Source organism: Zingiber officinale, chromosome 10A (assembly GCF_018446385.1).
Source record: "Zingiber officinale cultivar Zhangliang chromosome 10A, Zo_v1.1, whole genome shotgun sequence".
Classification (NCBI taxonomy): domain Eukaryota; kingdom Viridiplantae; phylum Streptophyta; class Magnoliopsida; order Zingiberales; family Zingiberaceae; genus Zingiber; species Zingiber officinale.
The window spans coordinates 23,546,890-23,555,463 of NC_056004.1; the positions used below are offsets into that span (position 1 = coordinate 23,546,890).

The 8,574-nt window shown below is 39.6% G+C and overlaps 1 long non-coding RNA gene across 1 annotated transcript; it reads left to right on the forward strand.

Moving 5' to 3' along the window:
* The first annotated feature begins 7,229 nt into the window (after window positions 1-7,229).
* LOC122028038 lies at window positions 7,230-8,172 on the forward strand. The gene is made up of 3 exons (XR_006124610.1): window positions 7,230-7,398; window positions 7,630-7,750; window positions 7,911-8,172. It is a non-coding gene; the product is annotated as an uncharacterized LOC122028038 (long non-coding RNA).
* Window positions 8,173-8,574: the final 402 nt, after the last annotated feature.

An 8,574-nucleotide genomic window follows, 5' to 3' on the forward strand; every position in this document is an offset into this window, starting at 1 on the left:
AGCCCAAAAGTAAAATTGTTCTAGAAGAAATAAGAGAGGCCACGTCTACTTTAGCACCAACAATACAAGATGAAGTACCACAAGAGACTGCAACGTGTCACACATGATACACAACCGTAGACAGTGTCTCGTCATAGTGGGAGGGTTGTGAGGCAACCTGAGAGATTCATATTTTTGGGAGAGTGTTCAGACTTGATCCCGGGTAAACATGAACCTAATCCTTGGACATATGATGAAGCACTCCAAGAAAAAGATGCAGTATCTTGGCAAAAGGCAATGAATTCTAAAATAGAGTCTATGTATTCTAATAAGGTCTGGGAGCTTGTAGAACCACCAGATGGTGTAAAAGTCGTTGGGTGCAAGTGGATCTACAAAAGGAAAAGAGGGACAGATGGGAAGGTAGAAACCTTCAAAGCAAGGCTTGTTGCGAAAGGGTATACTCAGAAAGAGGGAATTGATTATGAGGAGACCTTTTCACCGGTAGCTATGCTTAAGTCTATACGGATACTCTTATCCATTACTGCTCATATGGATTATGAGATTTGGCAAATGGATGTCAAGACAACTTTCCTTAACGAAAGTCTTTAAGAAAACACTCATATGAAGCAACCAGAGGGATTCATTGAAAAGGACAAAAAGCATCTAGTGTGCAAGCTGAATCGGTCCATTTATGGACCGAAGCAAGCTTCAAGATCTTGGAACATCCGGTTTAATGAAGTAATCCAGTCATATGGATTTATTCAGTGTCCGGATGAGTCTTGTGTATACAAAAAGTGTAACGGAAATGTGGTGGCATTTCTTGTACTATATGTAGATGACATTTTGTTAATTGACAACAATGTTAAAGTGTTATCAGACGTAAGGGTATGGTTGTCTAAACAATTCGATATGAAGGACTTAGGAGAATGTGCACATATTATTGGGATCAAAGTCATAAGGGATCGCAAGAAAAGAATGTTGGGACTGAAAATGGAGCTAGAGGGGGGGGGGGGTGAATAGCTCATCGCGCTCTTCGTGCTCTTCGTTGCTTGTTTCTTCGATGATATGCAGCGGAAATACAAGAAACAAAACATACAACGCTAACACAAAGGATTTACTTGGTATCCACCTCAAGATGAGAAGGCTAATCCAAGGATCCACACACACGAGCACTCTCCACTATGAAAACACTCCTTTACGGTAACTACCGAAGGCGGAGAAGCCTTTACAACCTCACACAACAAACAAGAAGAGAAGAAGAAGCAAATACAAGTAAATCTTACAAGATTGCGTATAATAAACCCTAGCTAGCTTCTTCCTCTTGCTTGGGATGCCTCTTGACCTTGGAAACGCTGCTCCAAGAAGCTTCAAGAACTGGCGGTAAGCTCTGGAGAAGAACCCTCGAAGATTACTGTGTAGATCGGGAGTGAACAGTGCGAGCAATGGCGAAGGAATCGCACGCCAATGGCTTTATCCAGCGCCAACGGTCGGATCCCGATCGATTGGATTGCTCCCAATCGATCGGGGAGGCTTTGGATCAATCGGTCGATCAATCCAGATCGCCTCTGTGCTCTTGAGAAATGCTTGGATCGATTCACCGATCGATCTAGGGCTTATTGCGCAGAATCGCACCTCCCAATCGATCGCCCGATTGATTGGGAGCTCTGGATCGATCGGTTGATCGATCCAGCGCTGTTCTGTGCGATTTCGATCCTCTCCCAATCGATCCACCGATCGATTGGGAGGAAGCTTGTCGCGGGGACTCACCCAATCGATCGGCCGATTGATTGGGCATGAGCCAATCGTCGGATGATCAATCCATCTCCTTGATTTTGTCCAAAATCAAGTCTAAAGCCCCCTAAACCAACATCCGGTCACCTATGACCTGTTGGTACATCATGCCTAGCATCCGGTCACCCTTGACCTGCTAGAACTCGCTCACCAAGTGTCCGGTCAATTCCTTTAACCCACTTGGACTTTTCTTCGTGCCAAGTATCCGGTGAGTTCCTTTGACCTACTTGGACTTTCACCACCAGGTGTCCGATCAACCTTGATCCACCTGGATTTCCTCGTGCCAAGTATCCGGTCAAAACTTTGACCTACTTGGACTTTTCTTAATTGTCTGGCTTCACTCACCAGGACTTTCATCTGCCTCGCTTCACTCACTAGGACTTTTAATCTGCCTGGCTTCACTCACCAGGACTTTCAATCTACCTGGCTTCACTCACCAAGACTTTCCTTCTGCCTGGCTTCACTCACCAGGACTTTCAATCTGCCTGGCTTCACTCACCAGGACTTTCAATCTGCCTGGCTTCACCCACCAGGACTTTCCAGTCAAGTATCCAGTCAACCTTGACCTACTTGACTCTTCGTCACAATCTCCCCACATGAACAATTGCACCTACAATCTCCATGTGTTATTTACATGTATTGTCAAACATAGAAACCCAAACATCAAGACTCGAGCTTGACTCAGTCCAAGCTCAGTCAACTTGGTCAACCTTGATCCGGGGAATATTGCACCAACAAAAAATGTTGTGTCTATCTCAAGCTTCATATATAGATACAATCCTTGCTCGTTTTAACATGCAGAACTCCAAGAAAGGTTTCTTACCTTTTAGGTATGGAATAGCTTTATCTAAAGAGATGTCTCCGAAGACGTCCAAGAAAGGTTTTTTCCGCTTGCAATCCAAATCTAAACCATCAAGAACAGATAAGTTAAATTTGGAATCAATGATGTTAAGTTCCATCTGCGATTCCTAATTTAACTTCTAAAGAACACAATAGGTTGTTTAGGAAAGGTTCGACACTTGTATAAAATTTTTATACAGTGGAACCAATACGGTCTTCCTAGGACCAACCAACAGTCATAGCCTCATTAAAGCCTCAAGTCCATCCAAATAAAAGCTCATCTTGGTGTCCAAGAAGGGGGTCGACCTATGGCTTGGTGACCAAGCCAAGGGCCGACCACCATCTCCTCAAGAGGGTCGGCCCTATGCTTGGTGCCCAAGCAAAGGAGGGGCTGGCCACTATATTTTAAATTAGGAGGGGTGTTTTGAATTTTTAAAATCTTCACTTTATAGATAACTACAAGTTTAAAGGAGAGATTTTAAATTTACAAAACTTTCCTTATTTGAATTAGGCCACATGGCTTAAAAGAAAGTTTAAAAGTTTTTAAAATTTTCCTTTTTTAACCATCCTCATGGTTTTAGAAAAAAAAAAAAGAGAAGTTTTAAAATTGAAACTTTCTATTTTTGTAACCATGTTAAAAAAAGAAAATTTTAGAAGAGAAGTTTTAAATTTTAAAATTTAGTTTTAATTTTTAAAACTTTCCTTTTTTAACATCCACATTAGGAAATTAAAAGAGAGCTTGTAAAATTTTATAAGAGAATTCCTTCTTTGCTTATAAAATTTTTACAAAATTATTTTCCTTCTTTTAAAGGGTCGGCCACCCTTGCTTGGTGCCCAAGCAAGGGGTCGGCCAATAAATTAAACCAATCATTGATTGATGATTGAATCAATCAAGAGGAAAGAAAAGGAAAAATAAAAGGGGAAAAGGAAAAACAAAAGAAAGATTTTAATTTTTTGTAAAAATCTTTCCTTATTTGTCTTGGACAAGTAATATAAAAGAAGGGGAGGGGAGGCCTCATGAGAAATCAATTCTTATTCTCTTGTTGGGGCTCTTCATTGTGGCCAGCCCCTCTCTTCTTTCTTTTCCCCTTGCTCTCTTTTGCTCCTTGGTGGTGGTAGTGGGCGAATACTAGAGAAGGAGGAAGAAGGCTTTTGGGTGGTGTTCATCTTGGAGGATCGTCGCCCACACGACGTCCAAGAGGAGGCGAGGAATACGACAGAAGATCTCGAGGTTATTAACATACAAAGAAGAGGTATAATTAGTAATTAATTTCCACATCATGCTAGTTATTTTTCTTTGTATGAATTCCAAACACAAGAGGCATTAGATTCTAGAGTTTCAGATTTGTTTCGAAGTTGTGTTTTTTTTTCGAATTTGTGATTCGATTGTTCTTTTTGGTTAAACCTAATGTTATTTTAGGAAATTAAATATTTAATTTCGTTAAGAGGTTTTGTCGAGGAAGTGGTGGATGCTCCCATACCCAAGAAGGTCATGTGCCTCGCTATGTTTGTTCTGGGAACCAATTTCTGAAATAGATATTTAATTGAATTTGTAACATAGGTTGATTTGGATCAATAGTGTTAAGTTATGCTTGCGATCCAAATCTAAACCATTAAAAACAGATAAGTTAAATTTGGAATCAATAATGTTAAGTTCCGTTTGCGATTCCTAATTTAATTTCTAAAGAACACAATAGGTTGTTTAGGAAAGGTTCAACACTTGTACAAAATTTTTGTACAGTAGAACCGGTGCGATCTTCCTAGGACCAATCAATACCTTTTTCGCTGCGCCTCTCACTACAAGAAAAACCCTCATAGACATCGGTGGAACAACAGCGGTTTTAAACAAAAACTGATGTCTTTGAGTATTTTACACCAGTTTTTCCAAAAACCGGTGTCTATAAGCGCAGATTTTCGCTCATAGACATCGATTTTTTAAGACGATGTCTATGAGCGCCTTTTTTTCATTAATAGACATCGATTTTAACATCGGTTTTTAAAACCCGATGTCTATGATAAAATAAAATAATTTAATTTTCCCACCAATACTTAGCCGAAATTTGCAACACTTCACTCTTCCCTCTAAACCTAAACCTATATCGCGCCGTGCACCGTATACCGTCGCAACGTCACCACCAGTTTCCTCCTCACCGCAGGCCGTCCAACCATCTCTCTTAGCTTCATCTCCCTCTTCCCCTTCTTAGATCGACGCCTCTTCCTCTCCCGATCAGGATTGACTCACGACGCATCTCCTCCACCTCCTCCCTTTGGGTAAGAAGAGGAACCCTTCTTTGCATTTCGAGAAAGGAGAGGTAACGAGTTGGTCTTGTTTTCTAGGGTTTCAGAGTAGTAGCGGCGGACGGAGGCAAGATGAAGACGACTAGGGGGAAAGGTGATACTGAGTTCCACCAATCCGATGAAGACGATCAAATCGTGCCTTTCAGGAACCTCACTGCTGCCCTCTTTCCTCTCTCCCTCTCGATCTTTGCCGCAAATTCTAAAGATCTCGAGAGGGATCTTCTCGAGATCTTTACTTCCTCTTTTCCGCTTGTCTTCCCCTTTGTTTGTTGCGTAATTGATGATCTAGGTCTTGTTCATGCGAAAGTTCTGGGTTTTTTTTCGGCGTGTGTTTATTTTTTTTTCTTGTGGTGCAGAACTAGCTTGGTTAGTTCACTGCCGCTCGGAGCTCTTTGGTATACTATATGTGATTCGAAATTTGTTGCCTTTTCTCCTTTCGACAACCATTTTGCGTTTGGCGGTCATCTTTGTAAAGTTGCAAAAGCTGCTTTCTGTTGCATCGTATTCCATACTTTTGTATATTTTGTGAATCACCATGTTTGTTTTATGTAAAATTGTTTTGTTCTGAGACGGGATTTTGAGATTAGCCTGACATGAATCTACTAGACTTTTGTTGTACAAGAGTCTCTGTTATGAAGGAACGAATAGCCATAGCACTTGGTGCTTGTTTTCTGGACTTCATGAATGATGAGGGTTGAGTGCAAATATATTCGTTTGCTTGTAGACTTTAGTTTGGTTTTCCTTTCAGGATTTGGTTTGAATGATTCCATTGGTGTACAATCAACAAGCATCAGTGATATCACTTTATCCAAGCTGTCTGCAAGGGTCCTACCACTTAAACAGGATAAGAAAACAAGGCTGCAAAAGGTTTTTTTTTTCTTAAAGTATCTCCTGTTTTATGCTAGTGAGAATATGCACGGCCAATATGTAGTTGTCAATATGCACCATTTCGATCGAACATTCAGATAAAGTGGATGTTGATGCATGGTCATGCTTTCCCTCCTCTCTCGTTCATGCTTTCTCATCTCTTATCTAGCTTATAAGTTTTGTGCAATCTCCCTTGTCTTCTAATTTTTCCCATGCCTACAATTCATCCAGCTTTTGTCTCAGAAGTTGAAAAAGCATCTCAAGGGTATTAATAACTCCAAATGCTCAACGAGTATAAAATGGTTTCTTTGAATGAACTTTTGTTCATTCAACGAGCAATTTGCATGGATAAATCTAGTTAAGAATATTTTACTCTAGTTGTATTATCCTTTTCCCTAACATATCTCTACACATTTTGTCAACTAACAAAATCAGTCAAATACATGTATTTCCATGTGCTAGTTCTGAGTTCTGCTCAATTCTTTTTCAGCTGCAAGAGTTAGCTTCTCAGCTTACTGATCTTTGGAATCTTATGGATACTCCGACCGAAGAGCAGTCTGTTTGATCATGTAACCTGCAATATCTCTGCCACAGTCGATGAGGTTTCTGCTCCTGGAGCTGTTGCTCTAGACTTGATTGAGCAGGTTAGTCATTGATTGAGTTTTGATACTTTTCCTTTCAGGATTAAGATGGATTTTTTCCGGTGCTTTTCTATGTTTCTTATCTCGATTTGGTTTTCCTTTCAGGATTTTGTTAGTTCCCTTGTCCTGTGGAACAGATCTAACCCTGGATCTCTTCTTGCGTTTTTTTTTCAGTGTGATCTGTGCGGTTCTGCATTTTTTTACTGTCGCTTTACTTCTCAGCATCTTTTCCTTGGTCGTGATCGTTTGAGCGAATCTTTTTTTCGTCATCGTTGCAAGGGATCCTAATGTATATGCAATACAACTTTTTATTTTCCTTGTAGACGATTAATCTAGCGGCAATCTGCACTCCTGCTGATTATCACACCCGCCCACTAGACACCATCTTCAGTCATTTCATTGATGCTCTCCCAGTTGTTAGTTTTGAGACCCCTGGGCTTGTTCATTTCCAGTTGGATTTTTTTTGTACTCTTCTTTGATATTGATTTAGTTTATCGTGGCATGTGCAAGTTAGGTATTGTTCAGAAAACAACAAGCGCGTCATTCACTTCTCAACATGTGAAGTGTATGGGAAAACGATAGGAAGCTTCCTACCCAATGATCATCCTCTTAGAAAGGTATCATTGGCATTTCTACATTTGAGATGCTATAAATTAATGAAACCATTTTCTTGATGATACTTTTAATTCTCCATTTCTTAATAACATTGCTTCTCGATGGTAATGACCTTCTTTTTGACCTGAAAATGAGTGTTTATTGTGGGTACTATTCAAGTTGTGTCAATAACTGTCTAGTAATACACAGTTATTGAAGGCCAAAGAGCAAGTTGTAGCTAGTAAAATGTACTACCTGACTCTGGAGGCTAATGATTGTGGATCCAAAAAACAATATGAGGCTAAAGTCTGGGTCAAGCCTTGGATGAACTTCATGGAGCTTGAGGATTTTAAGCCACTGACTGATAGCCCTAGTACCTCCTCACAAGGTATGGTTGTTTTATTTGCTACCATTCATTCTCGCCAAAACTATTTCTTTTTAAAATCCCTATTTTCTCAGATAAGTTGATTCAAAAAATGCCTTTCGCCCATGCGTGTATTGTGGCCCATATACCTTTTTCTATTACCGAACAGAATAAATCAAAGGATGCCTTTGATTTTGCTCCTTTCACCAAAATATGAGTTCATTCTTTCTCTTTCATTTTTTTTTCTTTATCCAGGTGAATGATAATTTAGTTTGCTAAAGTTTCAATCCCCACAAGAGAACTTCATGGCGTGCACAGATGTGTGGTTTTGTTGCTGCCTTCCACAGTATATTTAACGAAGTTCTGTATATATGTGGTATGATATTGTTATAGCTTGTAAATTTTAATGAAATGGGCATTGCAAATTTTAATTAGTTTATTTTTGATAGATAGTAAATTTTAATTCACTTGAGTTGCTTCATACATATGAAGCGATTGTTTAATGTGTGTTGAATTTGTTTATCCTTGTTATGCAGACAAGAAGCAATTAGAGCAAAGTAGTGAAGGGGAGAAGAAAGAAAGTGCTGGTGCTCCTTCCGAGAATAGAATCTTAAAGAAGAAGAAATCCAAGAAAGAAAAATCATCAAAGGAATAGGAGGAGCATGATTAGAATCAGGAGAAAGGAGACATTGAAGCTGAAGTGGCAGATGCATCTGCAGTTGACGTAAAGGAAAGGATAAAGAAGGTGGCCTCCATGAGGTAGAAGAAATCAAGCAAAGAGATGGATGTCGAACAGTTGAATAAAAGAGTTTCTTACTAAAGTAGTAGGCTAATTAGTACCTCAACTAGTCAATTGGTGGATACGGACTTGATGTGTATAATATTTCTGTGGATACGGACTTGATGTGTATAATATTTATGTGTTGGTTACATGGTTATTGACTTGTGTGTATAATATCAGTTTTTCACTATTTCGGAAATCGAATCTGTATTGTTAAACAATACTGATATTACATCGATTTTCCACTACTGCAAAACCGGTGTCATTAACTAATATTACATCGGTCGTATACCGCTGCCAAAACCGGTGTTATTAACATATAATATTACATCGGTTTTACATCCGGTGTCGTTAAGTGATACTACACCGGTTTTAACCCGATGTCTACAATGGCAGACCTTTTACATCGCCTTATAGAC